Source organism: Helianthus annuus, chromosome 14, assembly GCF_002127325.2.
Source record: "Helianthus annuus cultivar XRQ/B chromosome 14, HanXRQr2.0-SUNRISE, whole genome shotgun sequence".
NCBI classification, from domain to species: Eukaryota; Viridiplantae; Streptophyta; class Magnoliopsida; order Asterales; family Asteraceae; genus Helianthus; species Helianthus annuus.
Window position 1 is genome coordinate 156278739 of NC_035446.2, and position 20944 is coordinate 156299682.

Consider the following 20944-nt stretch of genomic DNA (forward strand, 5'->3'; position numbering starts at 1 on the left):
GTTCTATTAAAAAATATATTACTAACTTTTTTTTAAAGGTAATGCTTAGTCACTCCTAATTTATACAAAATTTAATCCTAAATTACTTGTTGCTTGGGATTGAACCCAAAATATCCTATTAGGAGACAAGAGTCTCTATCAAATGGGATAGTCCCATATTAACACTAACTATGTTATTAGCAAGCAATAAATTTTGTGACAATAATTTTTATAGTAAGAAGTTATAAATCAAATAAAACAATATTTAAATATAAGTAATTATCGATGATAAAAAAATATAAAATAAAATGAATACTTAAATTCCTATAAACTCATTACTGATAAACCAATAAATAATACAAGTTATACTATACATTATATTGAAGTCAATGAAAACATTGCAGGCATAGTCGGTTGTCAAATACGTTAAAACAATGAATAAAATTAAAACAACGAAAATTAATACTCCATGTTCTCTGGAAATTAAAACAATGAAAATTAATGCAAAGCAATGGAATTTTAAGTATCTTGAGTGGGTTACCATTTATGATGGGCTCAACTGAAAAAGCCCACGTCAAAAAAAAAAAAAAGTCAGATTTTATAGGTTTATTCTCACATAGTGACACCCTTCATCTTCCTCCCGCCTCCATGGTTATCACCGCTGCAACAAAAACTACTCTTTTGTTTCTTTGTTTGCTTCAACTATTTCAGCTGATACAATTTAAAGAGGGTTTAGGGGTATCCTAAAATTCGCTCAGGGTATCCCATACATAAAAGGTAAAAAATTACACTTCGTCCGAAAATTTGAGGGGTAGCCCATGCAACCCCTAACTACCACATGGTCCGCCCCTGATTTTATTCCACTAGATTAATTCCATTTATTTTTTTTGTTAACTAGAAGGGTAATTCGGTAATTTTAAATGGCCGAAGTGCCCTTCTAGTTAACAGAATTACATATAAAATGACCGAGTTGCTCTTCTAGTTAACAGAAATAATTGATAGAGTTAAACTGGTGGACTAAAATGACAACGTTTGAAATTTTTCAGACTAAAATGACAACGTTTCAAACATTTGGATTAAATTGGCAAAATGACCAAACCACATAGACAAAAATGGCATTTAACTCTATTTTTTAAATGACATTTTCCAAAAGTACTGAAAATAGCACTTCAAAATTATATTTGATGGTTTCGAAATTGTATGTGTTAGTTTCAATATTGTATGTGCTAATTTCGAATGTGTTTGTGTTGGATGTGTTTGTACTAGTTTCAAACGTGTTTGTGATGTACGTTGGTTTTGAAACTGTATGTGTTAGTATGCTAAAACATTTTAAAAAATGATTTTATGAGTAAAGAAGACTGAGATTGAAGAACAACTGATGAAAAATGATTTTCCTATTAAAGAATATCATATGCCAATTTAATTTTAAAGAAAAAACAGTTATCATAATTATAAAGATTTCCATATAACTAATTGGATTTAGGTTACTATAATACCCTTTTCTAGAAATGGTTAGATGTTATGTATCAAATTTTTCTTACTGTTTTTTTATACAAAATGAAGTTTGTATTTGATCATCTTCTTAGATTTGCATATATACCATATTTTCTGTAGTTTTTTTTTTATTTTTTATTTTATTTATTTATTTATTTATTATTATTATTAGTATTTTTACAAAGCAATGGCAGGTAGTCGGGCAACAAGTTGCGCCGTCACCCCTTTTTAAACAATAAAATCATATATCGATTTTACTCTATTATTAAACCAATTAAGAACTTGGAACACTCGTATAGTTACATAAACCGATCCGAACGCGAAACATGCATAACGAGTAACCATAAGAGTCATATACAAGTTTCCTAAGTTAATATGCCTTAAACAAGTTGTGATATCAGTAGGATACCTTCCGTTATGCCCAAAACGAATTTAAAACCAATTTATGCCACGCAGGGGTATATTGGTCATTTAAAAGGTTATAAAAGAGGTTTAATATAAATCTGAGTTCCAGGTCTGATTTAATCAGTAAAAATACTTAATTTAATAATTTATATCAGTAGGGTATTACACATATGTGAATTTTATCATTTATAACCAAACTATGCACCGAAGGGGCATTTTGGTAATTTCACATAAGCCTAAAAGGTCAAAACTGGAATTCTGATCTTAAGATACTCTCCTACTGTTTAAAATATAAAATTTTACTGAATACATCAGTAGGTTTCAACCTCATATGCTTAAATAGGTTCTAGCACATGCTTATGCGTTAAAAACGCTTAAAAAGGCGATCTGGAGCCATTTCCGGGTTTTATATAGAAAGCTGATATTTTTAAAATCCCAGAAGGCTCAAAATAATTTATTTAACATATTAGATCAGTAGAAAAAGGTTTGGGGTCAATCGGATTTATAAAACTCATTTTATAGCCCAAAAGGGCAAAACCGGCATTAGCCGAATTAAGCTTAGAACACTAAGTTATGCTCTGCCTAAAATTAAATAAAAATTTCTAAAAATCCCAAAATATTATTTTAATACAATAGGTACAAAGTTTTGTATAAAAATTTGGGTTTAGATAGGCTATATGTAATTTACGCTATTTAATTACTAAAGAAGCTTCTAATTACGCTATTGAGTATAACTCCTAATCTAGACCTCAAACTGATGTCAAATTTTATGGACAAGTTTATAATTCAGTATTGAAGGTTTCTATCCTCTAACATTTTCAAAAATATCGTTTTAAGGTCCAAAGGGCATAACGGTCAACAATTCGGCATATAACGGAAACTTGCAAATGAATAGGATAACTAAGGATTCAGGTTGTATAACCTCAGAGGGTTATACTAACCTATAACATGATCCTAAAGGAATCCTAAGGCATATCTAAATAAGTCTATTTTGGGTCAGAACTGAAAGTCAAAGCAAAAGTCAACTTTTGCGACTTTCGGCTCCGAACCGAGCCTATACTTAGAATTGTAGGGTTGAATCATGCTTAGACATGTTCAACTAGTATTTACCAAGTTATTAATGTGGCAAAACTGATTTTATGACTTTTAATTTAATAGTTATGCATTTTATTTCAAAACTAACCCGTTTGACTTTCATTTGACCCGACAATTAAACTAAGTAAACGTGGTAATTAGGAGGCGCCCCTTTTGAGGGTTAAACACCTACCCAATTACGGTCACGTAGCCATGTTCGTCACGAACCATGGCTCAACCGTTTAAAAGTCAAAGCGTTTATCGAAACGCTTGACCTTTCGGCTATAACCGCTAGAAATTTAAACTAGGCACGAAAAAGGGACTTACAAAGGGTCCAAGCATGGAGGGTTGATCCTAATTTCTCAGGTATGAGGAGCAAAATCCCCAACTTAGAGAATTCAAGATCAAGGTGTGGGTTACAAATGAAATGAGTTGGGTTTATATAGGAAACACACAACCGGATCGTTCCTCGATAAACGAGCTTTGATCTAAGCCATCCAAGTGTGCCCCCTGATTTGTAATACCTTGGGCACCCCTAAACCAGCCCATAGATAGTTCAAAACCATTTGCAAACATGGGGAACAGCTGGAACAAGCTGGAAATCAATTTTTGCAGTTCTGGGGAGTTAACGCGGCCCGCGTAAGAGTTATAGGAGTCTTACGCGCCCTGCCTGGCCAAAGTTTGGCAGATTTGTCAACTTTAGTCCCTGCAGCCCAGAAACTTGATTTCGATGCATTTTTGACACCTTTAAGCCCCATTAACCTCATTTAAAGGCTCTAAAAAGAAGTTAAAGTATAGGGAACTTAAAATATGCTCAAAAATATCTCGGATGTCGGTTCGTTTGGTCGTACGGTCACGTTGTTCGGCTAAATACGATGAAACACGAACGGACACGAAAAACAATCCAAATTACGCGACGAAAGGAATTTTATCATGACACACACTAAAATAAAATATTTTAGTGCATACATAAATTTTTGGGTGTCCGGGGATATTCAGAATGCGAGATATGCGCAAAAGTGCAAACTTGTGCACTTTTTGACACTTTTAGTCCCTGCATGACATAAAAGTTTATTTTTGCGCACCAAACACCTCCAAGCCTATATCTAAGCTATATAAAGGATAAATAGGGTATGTTTAACTCATGGTCATATTCCGGAAGGTCCGATACAATACGAATCGATAGACTTTTGCAGTTTGACGCAAATAGCCCCTTTTATGCGCGAACCTGCGCATATCATCGTTTAATAGTATCGAAGCCTTATCCTGTGACAACTCGAGTTTCTGACTTTCACTTTCGCATTAAATGCGCGTTGACTTTGACTGTTTAGTTGTTTGGATTGTGGACTTGAAATTGTACGCGATGTATTTTAATGAAACGTATTGTCGTTTTGTCATATGTGATTACTTGCTGTGGTAGAATATAATATTAGATTTATTATTAAAAACACTTAGTCTAGATCACGAAGCATGGCACACAGTTCGAAGGATCTCGAAACATATCCTTCGACTCGAAGGATCAGCTTCCGGTTCGAAGGATCTCGAAACATATCCTTCGACCAAAGACTCCATCCTTCGACATCTTTCGGCCCAGCCTTTCTAATGGGCTTGGCCCATTTCTGTAATACGTTTAAATACGTGATGCATGTAACCGGCAGTTAGTTTCTAAAAACCCTAATACCTTTCCCTCTCTCTCGAAGTCTTGGAGTCGGCTGAAAGTTCTTGTGCACCCGAAACCCCACTAGTTTCAATCCCCTAATCCGGTTAGTGTTTCACTATCATCGTTGATGACATGATGTTATTATTATTACATGCTTTGATTAAGAACGTCTCGAATTGATTGTATGTTGAATGATAGGAATCGTATAAAGATGATCTTGTAGTTGTATGGCATGATAATAAGTTTAAATCGATTCAATGGTGCTTGTTATGTTACTGTGACGATGTATGCTCCGGATTGATAACTTGTTGATATATTAGTGAAATCGGGTTATTATGAAATCAGTTTACATGAGGTTGTTATGTCTTGATAGTAATCCGAATGAATATGGTTATTGTTCATGATTTCGGTTAGGGTTCTTGAGATTGAATATATGAAATGTGCTTGTTAATGATGATGACGGCTGTAGATGATTAGGGTTTCTGTTTCTGTAATTGACTGCATGATATCCGTAACTGATTGTGATCAAACGTAACTGCTAATTGTCGAAAGATATTGCTACTCGAAACATAGTTGTGGTCGAAAGATGCTTGTTAGTCGAACCATAGTAGTGTTGACCGAAGGATAGCTTTGACCGAACCATAGGAGCATTGACCGAAGGATAGCATTGACCGAAACATAATTAAGTTGACCGAAAGATGACAGTTGGTCGAAAGATGGCATTGGTTCGAAACATAACTTTCGGTCCGAAGGATAACTGTGATAACTGTGTATCGAAAGATCACTAATGTACCGAAAGATAAGGGTGGATCGAAAGATATATAATTATGAACATATTTTAATGTTGGAATGTATGTTTGATTTATTTGGCATGCCATGATTAGTGATGAATGTTAACATTGGTATTCGTGTACACTAGCTGATGGTTTGATGTGAAACAATACGTGTTGTGCCGATATGCAAACTGACTGTTATGTGAACATTAAATTGCACGCGTATCATTGCGAACATGAACTGATTTGTTATACGTGCATACAATAGGACGTGATTAATTACTTGTGAGTGCATAACCTAGCATACCGAGCAAATCAAGGTGAGTTCACACAGCCAAGGCATGGGTTCCCAGGGTGGGAATGGGTTGGATGATTGTTGTGCATGCTTAAATGATACTTGTCGAACTGCCTTCGCACACACCCTGGTTGGTAAAGACTATGGTCGCGAACGAACTACTCAACTGCCTTCGCACACACCCTGGTCGGTAAAGACTATGGTCGCGAACGAACTGATAAATTGCCTTCGCACACACCCTGGTCGGTAAAGACTACGGTCGCGAACTAATGAACCTAATCTTCGCACATATGCCTGGGAGGCCGCGATGGAACTGATAAGATATGAGACTTAACTGAACGAACGCATTATTACCCAAACTAAACTATTAACTGTGAACTCGCTCAACTAGTTTGTTGATCATTCTGTTACATGCCTTGCAGATCGTTAGGTACTTGGAGCTTGCACTGGAGAAGCGGGTCGTTGTGGACAAGGATCGTGGCTTTTCTCTTGAACTATTATGATACTTAAAACTGTTAACTACTACTGGTTTATTTACTATGCTTCCGCTACATTTTGAAACGATGATTTGTTTGATCACCTTTTGTATTGAATGGATGGTTTTTAGTTATTTTACTTAATATTAAATGCATGTTCAATATGATTGGTGGCTTGATCCTGGTCAGTCACGCTCCCAAGCGGTGATACTCCGCAGGTGGATTTTGGGGGTGTGACAGATTGGTATCAGAGCCATTGGTTATAGAGAACTTGGTTTTAATATGGGAAAACGTTTTTATTAAAACCAGACTATAACCAGAACAGTGCTCTCAACGATCCACAACGACGCTTCGCTCCACGTGCAAGACTCAACTTCCTAGGTAATAAGGTTTATGTTTATTGCCTACATGCTAGAATTTGCTTAGAACTTTGCTCGTAGTATGCTTACATTACCTTGCTCACAACATGTCATTGCATGAGAATATTTATGTGCTTACACTCTTCTGTCATCGCACTATTCGCGAACCTTTCTCACTTATGTTGCCTTTGATGTGAAGATCAATGGCCGCACGAATTACCATGACTCAAGCCCAGCTAGAGGCTCTCGTTGCTGCGGCAGTTGCAGCCGCCCAAGCAGGTAGTATACCCTGCAGTATAGACACTAGGATCTTTAGATCCTACATTAATTCTCGTACTTAACTTTGCCCTATTCGTACACAATAGGTCAACCCGCTCAGCAACAGCCTGGGTGCACCTTCAAGAATTTCATGGAATGTCGTCCTAGTTCGTTCAGTGGCACGGAGGGAGCAGTTGGACTCCTCCACTGGTTTGAAAAGCTCGAGTCGGTTTTCGAAATGTGTGAATGCCCTGAGGCTCGCAGGGTGAAGTTCGCCACTGGCACACTTGAAGGGATTGCGCTCACTTGGTGGAACGCACAAGTGCAGATCTTAGGGTTGGCAGCTGCTAACGCCACACCCTGGAATGAATTCAAAGAACTGATCAAGAGGGAATACTGCACTAGAGAAGACATCCACAAGTTGGAGGACGAGTTGTATAACTTGAAGATGGTTGGTTCGGAAATTGAAGCTTACACCAAGAGATCAAATGAGTTGGCTGTGTTATGTCCAACTATGGTGGACCCTCCATACAAGCGTATTGAGTTGTATCTCAAAGGTTTGGCACCAGAAATACAGAGCCACGTTACCTCGGCCAATCTCAACAATATCCAGGAAATACAGCGTCTCGCTCATCGCATCACCGATCAGGCAGTGGATCAGAACAAACTGCCAAAGCGAATCAGTGCTACTGCTACAGTCACTACAGCTGCTACTTCTGCTACACCCAGCGACAACAAGAGAAAATGGGATGGGGATTCCAGCAGGGGATCGGTGTCTGTTCAGTCCCAAACTCAGCAACGTCGCACCAACGATCACCAGAGTCCGAGTCAGCAATCATCGGGAAGTCAGGGACAACGTGGTTATCAGGGAAATCATCCGTGGTGCAACAGGTGCAACAAACACCACAGTGGAAGGTGTCGGAAAGATCGCTGTCAAAGATGCCACAAGATGGGCCATGAGGCCAAAGATTGTAGAAGCGCGCGACCAGTAAACCAGAACCAGCAACTCCCACCGCCAGCTCCACAGAATCAGCAGCAGCAGCCACAGCGTGGAAATCGGGGATGTTTCCAGTGTGGGGCTGAAGGTCACTACAAACGCGATTGCCCTCAGTTGAACCAAAATCAGAACCACAACAATAACCAGGGCAACGGGAACAACGACAACAACGGGGGAAACAACAATAACAATGGCAACGAGGCAAGAGGTCGAGTTTTCATGTTAGGAGGAGGAGACGCAATGAACGCTAATTGAACTTATAACTTCTTTTTGGGTTTTTCATTATTATGTTTCCGCTATTCGAACAGAGTTTGGTTTGAACATCAAATGTCTTGGGTTTTATGAATTATTTTTAACTACTATATTTTATGTTTGATGTGATGAATGGTTTGATATTATTGAACACACCTGCCGTATTTACGGACTTTACGAACAGGGTGCGCAAACCTTGTCTTGACAAGTTCGTTATTGTCTTTATCGACGACATTCTGATCTACTCCAAGAGTCAGGAGGAGCACGAGCAACACTTACGTCTTATCTTGGAACTTATTCGAAAGGAGCAACTGTATGCAAAGTTTTCAAAATGCGACTTCTGGCTTCGTGAAGTCCACTTCTTAGGCCATGTGGTGAACAAGGATGGGATTCATGTTGATCCATCCAAGGTTGATTCGATCAGAAACTGGCCAGCACCGCATACACCAACAGAAATACGCCAATTCTTGGGTTTGGCAGGATACCATCGACGGTTCATAAAAGACTTCTCCAAGATTGCTCAGCCGCTTACGTTACTGACACAGAAGGGTGTCACCTATCGCTGGGGAGAACCCCAGGAGACTGCTTTCCAGTACCTTAAGGATAGGCTCTGCAGCGCACCTATTCTCCCATTGCCAGAGGGCACGGACGATTTTGTAGTATACTTGATGCATCCATACAGGGTTTTGGATGTGTGTTGAAGCAGCACGACAAGGCCAATGCTTATGCCTCGCGCCAACTCAAGATTCATGAACGAAATAATACGACGCACGATTTAGAGCTGGGAGCTGTTGTTTTCGCGCTTAAGATATGGCGACACTACCTGTACGGTACCAGGTGCACGATTTACACCGATCACAGGAGTCTCGAGCATATCCTTAAGCAGAAGGATTTGAATATGCGTCAAAGACGATGGGTCGAGTTACTGAACGACTACGAATGCGCCATCAAGTATCATCCAGGCAAGGCCAATGTTGTGGCTGATGCCCTCAGCCGGAAAGACACTCTGCCTAAGCGCGTGCGAGCGCTGCAGCTTACTATTCAGTCCAGTCTTCCTGCACAGATACGAGCTGCTCAGTTAGAAGCACTGAAACCCGAAAACGTCAAAGCTGAAGCCTTACGCGGCTCAAGGCAATGCATGGAACAAAGGGAAGACGGCGCCTACTATGTAACGGGGCGTATTTGGGTCCCACTTTATGGCGGTTTACGCGAACTTGTAATGGATGAAGCTCACAAGTCTCGCTATTCGGTACATCCAGGGTCGGATAAAATGTACCACGACATCAGCACTACTTATTGGTGGCCTAGTATGAAGGCCCACATCGCCACCTATGTTGGCAAATGCTTAACCTGTGCGAGAGTCAAGGTTGAATATCAGAAACCAGCTGGTCTACTTCAGCAGCCCAAGATACCGCAGTGGAAATGGGAAGAAATTTCCATGGATTTCGTTACGGGCTTACCAAGATCCCAGCGTGGGAATGACACTATTTGGGTGATCGTTGATCGACTCACAAAGTCTGCTCACTTCTTGGCTATCAAAGAAACGGATAAGTTTTCTACCCTAGCAGACATCTACTTGAAAGAAGTTGTTTCGAGGCACGGAGTGCCCACTTCCATTATTTCGGATCGCGATGCACGATTCACGTCAGAGCTTTGGCAAGCGATGCACAAATCCTTCGGCTCACGTTTAGACATGAGCACAGCATACCATCCTCAGACGGATGGGCAGTCTGAGCGAACTATCCAAACTTTAGAAGACATGCTTCGAGCGTGTGTTATCGATTTCGGCAACGGCTGGGAAAAGCACCTCCCTTTAGTGGAGTTTTCATACAATAACAGTTACCATACCAGCATTCAAGCCGCTCCATTCGAGGCATTGTACGGACGTAAATGCCGGTCACCTCTCTGTTGGGCAGAGGTGGGGGATAGTCAGATTACGGGTCCAGATATTGTTGTGGACGCCACAGAAAAGATAGCACAGATACGACAACGCATGGCGGCAGCACGCGACCGTCAGAAAGCCTACGCGGACAAGCGTAGGAAACCATTGGAATTTGAGGTCGGGGACCGGGTTTTATTGAAAGTTTCACCCTGGAAGGGTGTGGTTCGATTTGGTAAAAGAGGCAAACTGAATCCGCGGTACGTCGGACCATTCGAAATCTTAGAAAAGATTGGCAAAGTAGCCTACAGATTAAAACTACCAGCTGAACTCGGTGCAGTTCACAATGTATTTCACGTGTCGAATCTGAAGAAATGCCTATCAGATGAGACCCTTATAGTTCCTTTTAAGGAACTCACTATCGATGAGCGGTTGCAGTTCGTCGAGGAACCAGTTGAAATCACGGACCGGGATGTTAAGGTCCTCAAACACAAGAGAATCCCTCTTGTTCGAGTTCGTTGGAACTCCCAGCGTGGTCCAGAGTATACCTGGGAACGCGAAGATCAGATGAAAGAAAAGTATCCCCAGTTATTCGAAACCAATGCATCCACTGCTGAGGCTGAAGCTACTACTACTGAATTTCGGGACGAAATTCCAAATCAACGGGGGGATGATGTGACACCCCAGGAAAACCAGTGAACGATGTAACTTGCCTAGCTTCCTCAGTGAGTGCGTACCAAATTTCGGGACGAAATTTCTTTTAAGTTGGGGATAATGTGACAACTCGAGTTTCTGACTTTCACTTTCGCATTAAATGCGCGTTGACTTTGACTGTTTAGTTGTTTGGATTGTGGACTTGAAATTGTACGCGATGTATTTTAATGAAACGTATTGTCGTTTTGTCATATGTGATTACTTGCTGTGGTAGAATATAATATTAGATTTATTATTAAAAACACTTAGTCTAGATCACGAAGCATGGCACACAGTTCGAAGGATCTCGAAACATATCCTTCGACTCGAAGGATCAGCTTCCGGTTCGAAGGATCTCGAAACATATCCTTCGACCAAAGACTCCATCCTTCGACATCTTTCGGCCCAGCCTTTCTAATGGGCTTGGCCCATTTCTGTAATACGTTTAAATACGTGATGCATGTAACCGGCAGTTAGTTTCTAAAAACCCTAATACCTTTCCCTCTCTCTCGAAGTCTTGGAGTCGGCTGAAAGTTCTTGTGCACCCGAAACCCCACTAGTTTCAATCCCCTAATCCGGTTAGTGTTTCACTATCATCGTTGATGACATGATGTTATTATTATTACATGCTTTGATTAAGAACGTCTCGAATTGATTGTATGTTGAATGATAGGAATCGTATAAAGATGATCTTGTAGTTGTATGGCATGATAATAAGTTTAAATCGATTCAATGGTGCTTGTTATGTTACTGTGACGATGTATGCTCCGGATTGATAACTTGTTGATATATTAGTGAAATCGGGTTATTATGAAATCAGTTTACATGAGGTTGTTATGTCTTGATAGTAATCCGAATGAATATGGTTATTGTTCATGATTTCGGTTAGGGTTCTTGAGATTGAATATATGAAATGTGCTTGTTAATGATGATGACGGCTGTAGATGATTAGGGTTTCTGTTTCTGTAATTGACTGCATGATATCCGTAACTGATTGTGATCAAACGTAACTGCTAATTGTCGAAAGATATTGCTACTCGAAACATAGTTGTGGTCGAAAGATGCTTGTTAGTCGAACCATAGTAGTGTTGACCGAAGGATAGCTTTGACCGAACCATAGGAGCATTGACCGAAGGATAGCATTGACCGAAACATAATTAAGTTGACCGAAAGATGACAGTTGGTCGAAAGATGGCATTGGTTCGAAACATAACTTTCGGTCCGAAGGATAACTGTGATAACTGTGTATCGAAAGATCACTAATGTACCGAAAGATAAGGGTGGATCGAAAGATATATAATTATGAACATATTTTAATGTTGGAATGTATGTTTGATTTATTTGGCATGCCATGATTAGTGATGAATGTTAACATTGGTATTCGTGTACACTAGCTGATGGTTTGATGTGAAACAATACGTGTTGTGCCGATATGCAAACTGACTGTTATGTGAACATTAAATTGCACGCGTATCATTGCGAACATGAACTGATTTGTTATACGTGCATACAATAGGACGTGATTAATTACTTGTGAGTGCATAACCTAGCATACCGAGCAAATCAAGGTGAGTTCACACAGCCAAGGCATGGGTTCCCAGGGTGGGAATGGGTTGGATGATTGTTGTGCATGCTTAAATGATACTTGTCGAACTGCCTTCGCACACACCCTGGTTGGTAAAGACTATGGTCGCGAACGAACTACTCAACTGCCTTCGCACACACCCTGGTCGGTAAAGACTATGGTCGCGAACGAACTGATAAATTGCCTTCGCACACACCCTGGTCGGTAAAGACTACGGTCGCGAACTAATGAACCTAATCTTCGCACATATGCCTGGGAGGCCGCGATGGAACTGATAAGATATGAGACTTAACTGAACGAACGCATTATTACCCAAACTAAACTATTAACTGTGAACTCGCTCAACTAGTTTGTTGATCATTCTGTTACATGCCTTGCAGATCGTTAGGTACTTGGAGCTTGCACTGGAGAAGCGGGTCGTTGTGGACAAGGATCGTGGCTTTTCTCTTGAACTATTATGATACTTAAAACTGTTAACTACTACTGGTTTATTTACTATGCTTCCGCTACATTTTGAAACGATGATTTGTTTGATCACCTTTTGTATTGAATGGATGGTTTTTAGTTATTTTACTTAATATTAAATGCATGTTCAATATGATTGGTGGCTTGATCCTGGTCAGTCACGCTCCCAAGCGGTGATACTCCGCAGGTGGATTTTGGGGGTGTGACATATCCAACCCATATTAAACATTTTTAGGAGTATTATTAAATATTACAATGCTTTGGGTTCCCTAAAAGGTCATTCAGAGGTATAATTAAACATATTGACACTTTTAGTCCCTCATACTTACAAAGTTGCGCGTAACGTCACTTAAAGGCACAAAAGCCTTGGACGGCCAACGATTGGCATTCCCGAGAGCATAATCAAATATCATGAAGCTCTCGGTTTGTTAAAAGGTCACTCAGAGGTAAGAATTAACATGTTGACGCTTTTAACCCTTTATTGCGCAAACTTTCAATTAATTACACAAACGGCTACACTTGATCAACAAGTGGCTTATTTGTGAATATAAAACCATAAAAGGTTATTTAAAACTTATTTAAGTTTTTTTAATACTTCTAGATTGTTTATAATTAAAGTTTTTCGATTTTTCGAAAAATTAGTCCCTAAATCCCAAGGTTTGACTTTATTAGGGTTTATTACACGTACACATCATTGGACGTGATTTTACGAGGTGTTACATTAATGAGTAATAAATATATTTAAGGCTCAGGGTGAGAGGGGCACTCCTCTCTTAGGGGAGTCCCCTCTCTTACACACACTCAATCAGCACGTGCCACGTCAACTCCCCTCTTAAGTCCCCATTTTGCACTCAAACGTTGACATCACTCCACTCACACAATTATTTTTTTTTCAAAAAGAAGAAAAAAAATATGATTGGTGGAAAAAGGGTGGACCCACATTAACAACCAATCACCCCCTCTCTCTCCTCTCTCTCTCAATCAGTGAACACTTACCGCTCCAAACACTCACCGCGCGGTAAAAATATGTTGGTGGCGGTGTACCCGCACGGTGAGCACACTCCTCGTATGGGGTCACCGAAGACACTGCCGACACCCTCACCTTCTTCACACACCCCTAATCTTATATTTAATTCACCTGAACTCTCATGTCTATTCGTTGCTATAGTTACACAATTATTTTAAAGCAATGATTTACTTCTTTTTGGATAACATGTGAATTCAGTAGGAATGGCAATGGGCCGGGCTTGGGTCGGGTATTGATTATCCCATGCCCGTACCCGGTTGTAATTCTTTGGCCCATACCCGGCCCGTCACCCGTCGGGTATTTTTCGGGTAATTACCCGTCGGGTATCGGGCATACCCGCGGGTATCGGGTTATACCCATTAATTTCTTAAAAATACATGTTAGGACAAATATGCAATTTTTACTTTGATGTTTATATAATTTACTATTTTAATGACTATAATAAATGAAAATATGACTAATAACTTGCATATCATAATCAGACCACATATACTAAACTAAATTAAAACGATTACTTAATCAAATAATTGTATCAGGACCACCTATTTGCATAAAACATCCACATAATAAAGGGTGATAGCTTCCATATCCAATATAGATGCTTAAAAATAAGTTATATGTTAACTAAACACTTGCCAAATAAATAGCCACATATGACTATAGAGAAGGTAATAAGTACATTTACTAAGTTTATATATATGGAAATCTATAATTCGGGTATTATTCGGGTAAATGGGCCGGGTATCGGGCGGGTATCACTAAATCCCATACCCGTACCCATACCCGAATTTTTTCTATTTTTAAGCCCGTACCCGGCCCATACCCATTGGGCTTCGGGTATACCCGGCCCGTATGTTTCGGGTTTCGGGTATACCCGTCGGGCTTGGGCTTTTTTGCCATCCCTAGAATTCAGGCATTTTTTGGTACTTTTTCAACTTTTTTAGTGTAACATTTTATAAAACCAAACATAGTTGTAATTATAGGTGACAAAAAATAAATGTGTTATTAAAATAACTAAATACAAATACTTTTCGCTACATTTGAAAGGTTCAATCTCTTTGAAGTCAAAAGATTGACCGATGCTTTATTTCTTTTGTAAACAATGAACAAATAGATGTTTTTTACAATACATTTTTTCTTTGTAGTCAAAAGTTGTAATTGAGAGTCTATACTAAAAAACACTAAAAATTCCTTTATATTGATTTCGTATTTATTTTATATATATGAGTACTACTGCATGGCGACAACCACGGCAAAAAAAAAAAAAAAAAAAAAAAAAAAAAAAAAAAAAACAAAACAAATAAATCATAGTTGATCAATTTTATCTAATATTTTTAACTAATATTTTCTGTTTAATATCATAACTGGCATTCAAATTTCAAACACAAAAAAATGTATAAAAAAGTATAACTAGAAGGTATTCAATGTCCAACTTCATTTCATAACAGTTTTAACTCAACGAAAACTAACAAAGGTTTCTATTTAATCTCTATTTATATATTATTTATTCACAAAATCTAAAAAACAAGTCCTAAGCTTCTATGGAAGTTAAGGGCCAAAACTGTGAAACTTGTAATTCTAGATAGAACTTATGTTGTTTATTAATCGGTACTATTTAGGCGACATTTTTGGACTTTGGAGACCACTATATCAAAATAAAAGGTGTTCAACAACGTTCTAGAAAAAAAAAGTCAAGTGCAATCTAGAAATCAAAATCTGGTAAATATAATATTTTAAAAGAGGTAATTACCGGCCAGTTATATCAGTATTATCGATACCGGATGTAAATGCGGCACAAAACACCCCTATAAAAAGGGCAAACAGTATCAACTTTGTACCAATATTTTAAAAACCGGTTTATACCGGCCGATTGAACTGATTAAACCGGATGTCAGAAGCTTAGCCGGCACGAATCATACCGGTAAACTGAGAAAACGGTAAGGAAGTTGTACCGTCGGTAAATTGGGTTATGCCGGTTTAAACCGGTATAACACTACCGGGCCAAATGTTAAAATTTAGAGTTTTAATCTTTGATGGGCACAAAAACGTGACGATTCACGTTCTTAAAAAAAACCTACCACCTAAAATGGTAACAATAGTGAATTTTTGGATTATTTTTTATTATGCATTAACTTTTAGAATATTTTTTATTATGAAATGATATAGTTTTGAATTATTTTTTGAGTAAAATTGTATTTTGTGAATTTATATGGTTAATTAGTTAACCCGGTTGAACCGCCTGATACAACCCGATTTAATCGATTGAATCATTTCTGAATCTAACCCGATACAATTTAGAAACCGGGATTTAAAAGATTGACTTTGTACCACTTGTTAGATCTGTTGTTTAAAAGAAAAGATGATTTGGTTTACATGTTTAATTTTTTGTTTTGTTTTTCTAAACTTTGTGGATTTTTTTATCACTAATCATTACGTCACTACCAGGTAAATGTTAGGATTTCAAGAAACTAAAAAAAAAAAAACAAATTGGATTTAAATAATTTGAACCGGCTATTTTTTGCCAATAATAATCGCAACTGAGTTTATTCCCGACAATGGTCCTAACTTTTTCATTTTGTTTATATAATGGTCTGTGATTAAAAAACTTAAAGAAGTTAAGTTTTTTTTTTCCAAATTACAAACTAACGTTTTTGGGGCTTTTGATCAGAACGAGAATATGAGTCGACTGATATAAAACTTACCTCGAAATAGTGCTCCAAACGACAAAAACAGTGCTTCAATTCGGGTGTTTCAACTTCCAATTAACAAAAATCAAACCGTTTGGAGCACCGTTTTGAGGTAAGTTTTACATCAATCGAATCGTATCCTCGTTCTGATCAAAAGGCCTAAAATATCGGTTTGTAATTCAAAAAAAAAAAACCTTAACTTCGTTAAGTTATTTTTAACGGTGGACCATTATACAAACAAAATGAAAAAGATGGGATCACTGTAAGAAATAAACTCAGTTGGGATTATTATTGGCAAAAAACAGATAGTTTGGATTATTTAAATCCAATTTGCCAAAAAAAGACATTTTATCAAGGTAACTTGGTAATTACACAAGAACTAGGAATAACATGCGCGCGCGTTGCGGCGCGGATACATTGCAAACATTGAATGTATTATTCTAAACGTTATGTGATGCGTTAACCATATGAAAACATGCATTTCGACATATCTGATCGAACTCAATGTAGCATATATAAGCATTGCGATTAGATCAAAACATAAAGTAAATCAAATTTATACCGTACAATTATAACGTATTATATAGGATCCGACTCATACATAGAAAACATAACGTATATAACGGAAAAGCTGACACGTATAATCAAAAGAGAATAATTAGAACTTTTGAAAAAAAAAAAGAAAACCCGATTTGACTCCACTCGGTTCAAAACAAAATTAACGAAACATTCATAAAATAAGCACGGAAACAGATTATTTGACCTCACTCATTTCTCAAAAAAGTTTAGGGTGAAACATACGCCAACTCGAATTTATACCGAAACGTACATAAAATATGCACATAAAAGATGTTTTTTTAAAATAAAAGTATTATTTTTGATCTGACTCGTTTCCAGAGAAAAAGTTTACGTCAAAACTGTAACGCCCCAAAATCCCTATTTTGACTATGGGCGTATACTTAGATAGTATGGCATGATGTTGGGTATCAGGGGAACTTAACCTAGTTAAATGTAATGTTAACTTTTAAGTAAAAGTATGTGGTAATGGAAAACATGTAAACTAATAAAACTATGAGGGTAGGAAGTGCACATCTAGAAAGATATATTTATATAATCAAATAAAAGAAAGAAATAAAAAGGAAAAAGAAAAGGGGTGCTAGTGTGTGCGTGTGTGGGACGAGTTCAGGGGGAAGAAAGGGAGGCCATGCTCCCTTGAAGCTTCAAGGGCAAATTCAACAAATTGAAAAGGAAGATTGGTGATTTTGTCCATGCATGAGTCAGATTTGTGATCATCTATGCCTACTAAACACTAGGTAAGTTCCATATTGTCTTTTGATGAACTTCTAGCACAATAAGAAAGATGAAAGTATGAAATTGAGATTGATTTTGTTGGGTATGATATGATTTAAGGTGGAGATTTAGTTTAGAATCAATATATAAGTGAAAGTATGAGTAGAAATTTGTATGTGTTGGTAAAATATGAAAACCCCATGAAGGGTGAAGTGGGTTTTCAAAATAAGGATGAAACCATGGTTGATTCTAGTAAAATCGGCTATTTTGTTGTATATGTTTGATTCCCTTAAGTTAGGTTAAGTATGGTAAGAGACTAATGTGATTCTTAAATTGTTAATTGATGAAATGACAAGAGGTAGGGGATGAACATGAAGTACTTGTACATTGTGCATAAGTTGTGATACGCACACCAAGTGCTCGATGAAATGCTTAGGTGAGCTTAGTAGATAAGATTGTATGCATTAATGGATGAATATGCTTAGAAGGTGTTAGTAATGTAATTGGTAGTGAACTAATATGAATAATGTGCTTTAGATGAAATTCATATGAGAATTCGGGTTGAATGCATGTTTGGAATCAAAAACATGCATTAGGGGATTGTACTTTGTGCTTGTATGGTGTGACGGTCACCATAGATTTGATGAATTGTTTAATGGTGATTGAGAAGTGAATGTGTACAAAATGTGAAACACAAGAGTCTACTAGTGAAGAATAATGTCGAAATTTTGTTGTATAAGCTAACCTTAGATGACATTACCTATTGGAGACTTACAAAGCACTAGTATGTGTAAAAATTGATTGTGAGAATAAGGAGATTATGTGAATACTTGCTAGATTCTTATATGACGTAAATGATGGTAAGATTGAATTGATTGTATTATGAATGATGTGGTAATAAATCCATGTCTTACGTATGTTAATAGTTGCCCAATAAAAGTCAATGTGATATTGGAATGGAATGATTGATAAGATGAATAATCATGTATACTAACAATGTTGTAACAAAATGGAATGAAAGGATATGCATTGCAATAGCAAGGAATTAAGCAAGGAAAGCTAACGGGTCAAGAAAGGACAACGAGTGAAAGCGAAACACGGACGCTCAAAGTAAGTAAACTTCCAAACTCCCTCTTTAGTAGTATCTAGTAAGAAAGATTAATTCTATAAAAACTATTAGATGTCATGTGGAAATATGCTATTGATGACGAAATCAAGTAAGTAGCATTAAGTAAGTTATATATCTTTAATCGGGAATATTTGGATAAGTTGAAAGATGCTTAGATGAATATTAAACGGGTCAAGAGTAGAAAATGTAATGTAGAAGGGTGTTACTCATAACACCTCGATAAAACATGTTGGTATGATTTAGAGACTTTGTGTAATGATATTTTATGTTTTGGATGGCCCGAGAACTCGCCTGGAGGGTCAAAATGGCTGGAAATAAGTAAAATAACGAGGAGGTGCAGGTTTGGCGTCGCCTACGGCGGTTCTGGGCGTCGCCGACGCTGCTTGGAACTCGCAAAAAGCTCTGACGCACAAAATGCCTGTCTACGTGAGTGTTCTGCCGACGCTGCTTTGCAGCTGCCGTCGCCGACGGGACAAGGGGGCGTCACCGACGCCACCCCTAAAATGCATTTTTCTGGTTTTGTTGTTTCGTTATCCGGTTGATCTTAGCTTCATTCCGGAACCCCGTAAGCTGAAGTTTAAGGTGTTTGGTCATGTCTAACTTATGAAATTCATAAGCAAGTGATAGTGTAAGTCTTGAAGCAAGTAGAAAGATTACGGTTTGTGTTGAGAGTGTCAAGTGGTAACTAGGTAGGTGTGTGATTGTAACTTTAGACCGGTCAGATATAATATACAGAATGAATATTTACAAATATGGTCATAGATAAATGGTGGTTATATACCTTAGAAGGGTGTTTGAATATGAAGATATGTATGTACGAAATGTATAAGTAAGTATTAGGAATTGAGATAAATGGTGGTTATATACTTTAGAAGGGTGTTTGAATACGAAGATATGTATGTACGAAATGTATAAGTAAGTATTAGGAATTATATCTGTAAATAAATAATCATATTGGTAGCAATTACACATAATGTTATCCAATGGATACGGTAGCTTCATATGTGTTTATGTGAGGATGTAAATCTAGAATATCTGTAGTTGTGTGTGGATAACCACGTTGTTTCAGAGAATGAACCCGGAAATGCAGGAAAGTGAATGTTGTGCTCTCGAACGGATGAAGCTTGAGGCAAGTGCGGAAGTCCAAATGAATATCTTTTGGAGTATATACATCATTGGACTTTCTTGAAGGGGTTATGGATTTTTATTTTATGAATATATGTAATTGTTAATTGTCGTTATTTGCTAATATGTTGGTTATGAATGATGACCGCAGGTTACATGAATACCGTTATCGTTGCATAGGAACATACGAACGAAGATCGACACAAGTAGCTTGGATTGTACGGAAGGGGAATTATGTAAATAATTTTCTTACGCTAATCTTGTTACGTCACTATGTAAAAGTTATGTGATGGTCTTTATGAATGATGTCTTAAGAGCTTTATAAGTATGTTAAATTGTTTTAAATAAAGAAATTTTATAGTTCACTTTTCCGCTGCATCGTTTTGGTCAAAACGTGTTTAGGGTCTTACAAAAACATAGAGCAAATCGAATTCATACCGACACGTACATAAAAATATGCACGTAAAAATAGGTTTTTTAAGTAAAGGAGGTATAGGGATGAACTCGAAACAAATTATTTTAGTAAAAAAATTAATAGGTTAAATACGTTTGTAAAGTCGTGCCAAGTATCCCTAATGCCACACAACCAACAACAGAAGAGATCGTAAAATAAAATAAATAAAAAAAGAAAAAATAACACTTGACGAAAATCATATGTAAAATCGTTGAATCACGCACACCCGTTGTTGTGTGTTAATCTGAAAAAACTAGACTGAAACGTAAAACGTTGAAAAAAAACTAAGTTGATTTAGGGCCCCGCGCATTGGAACGAACTTGTCAAACGTAGAATAATAGACGTGTTGCGACGGGCCTGTTAAACGGGAAAAACAGACAAAAAACGTTGAACCACAGAGACACACAGTTGCGGCGTGTTGACTCGCGAAATTTTAAACGAAATGTAAAACGAAAAACTTGTAAAAGATGAAAAGTATAGGGGATCAAAGTTAAAAATAAAAAAAAATGTTGGGACTAAGTTGCATATAATAAAAAACTTTGAGTTAAAGTTAAAAACTTAAAAAGGATTAAAATAAAAAGATAAAAC

General features: G+C 37.6%; 1 long non-coding RNA gene across 1 annotated transcript; it reads left to right on the forward strand.

Annotated features, from left to right (window-relative positions):
- Positions 1 to 17520: 17520 nt before the first annotated feature.
- On the forward strand, positions 17521 to 20244 carry LOC110906156. The gene is made up of 3 exons (XR_002573705.2): positions 17521 to 17671; positions 18670 to 18758; positions 20054 to 20244. It is a non-coding gene; the product is annotated as an uncharacterized LOC110906156 (long non-coding RNA).
- The last annotated feature ends 700 nt before the right edge of the window (positions 20245 to 20944 follow it).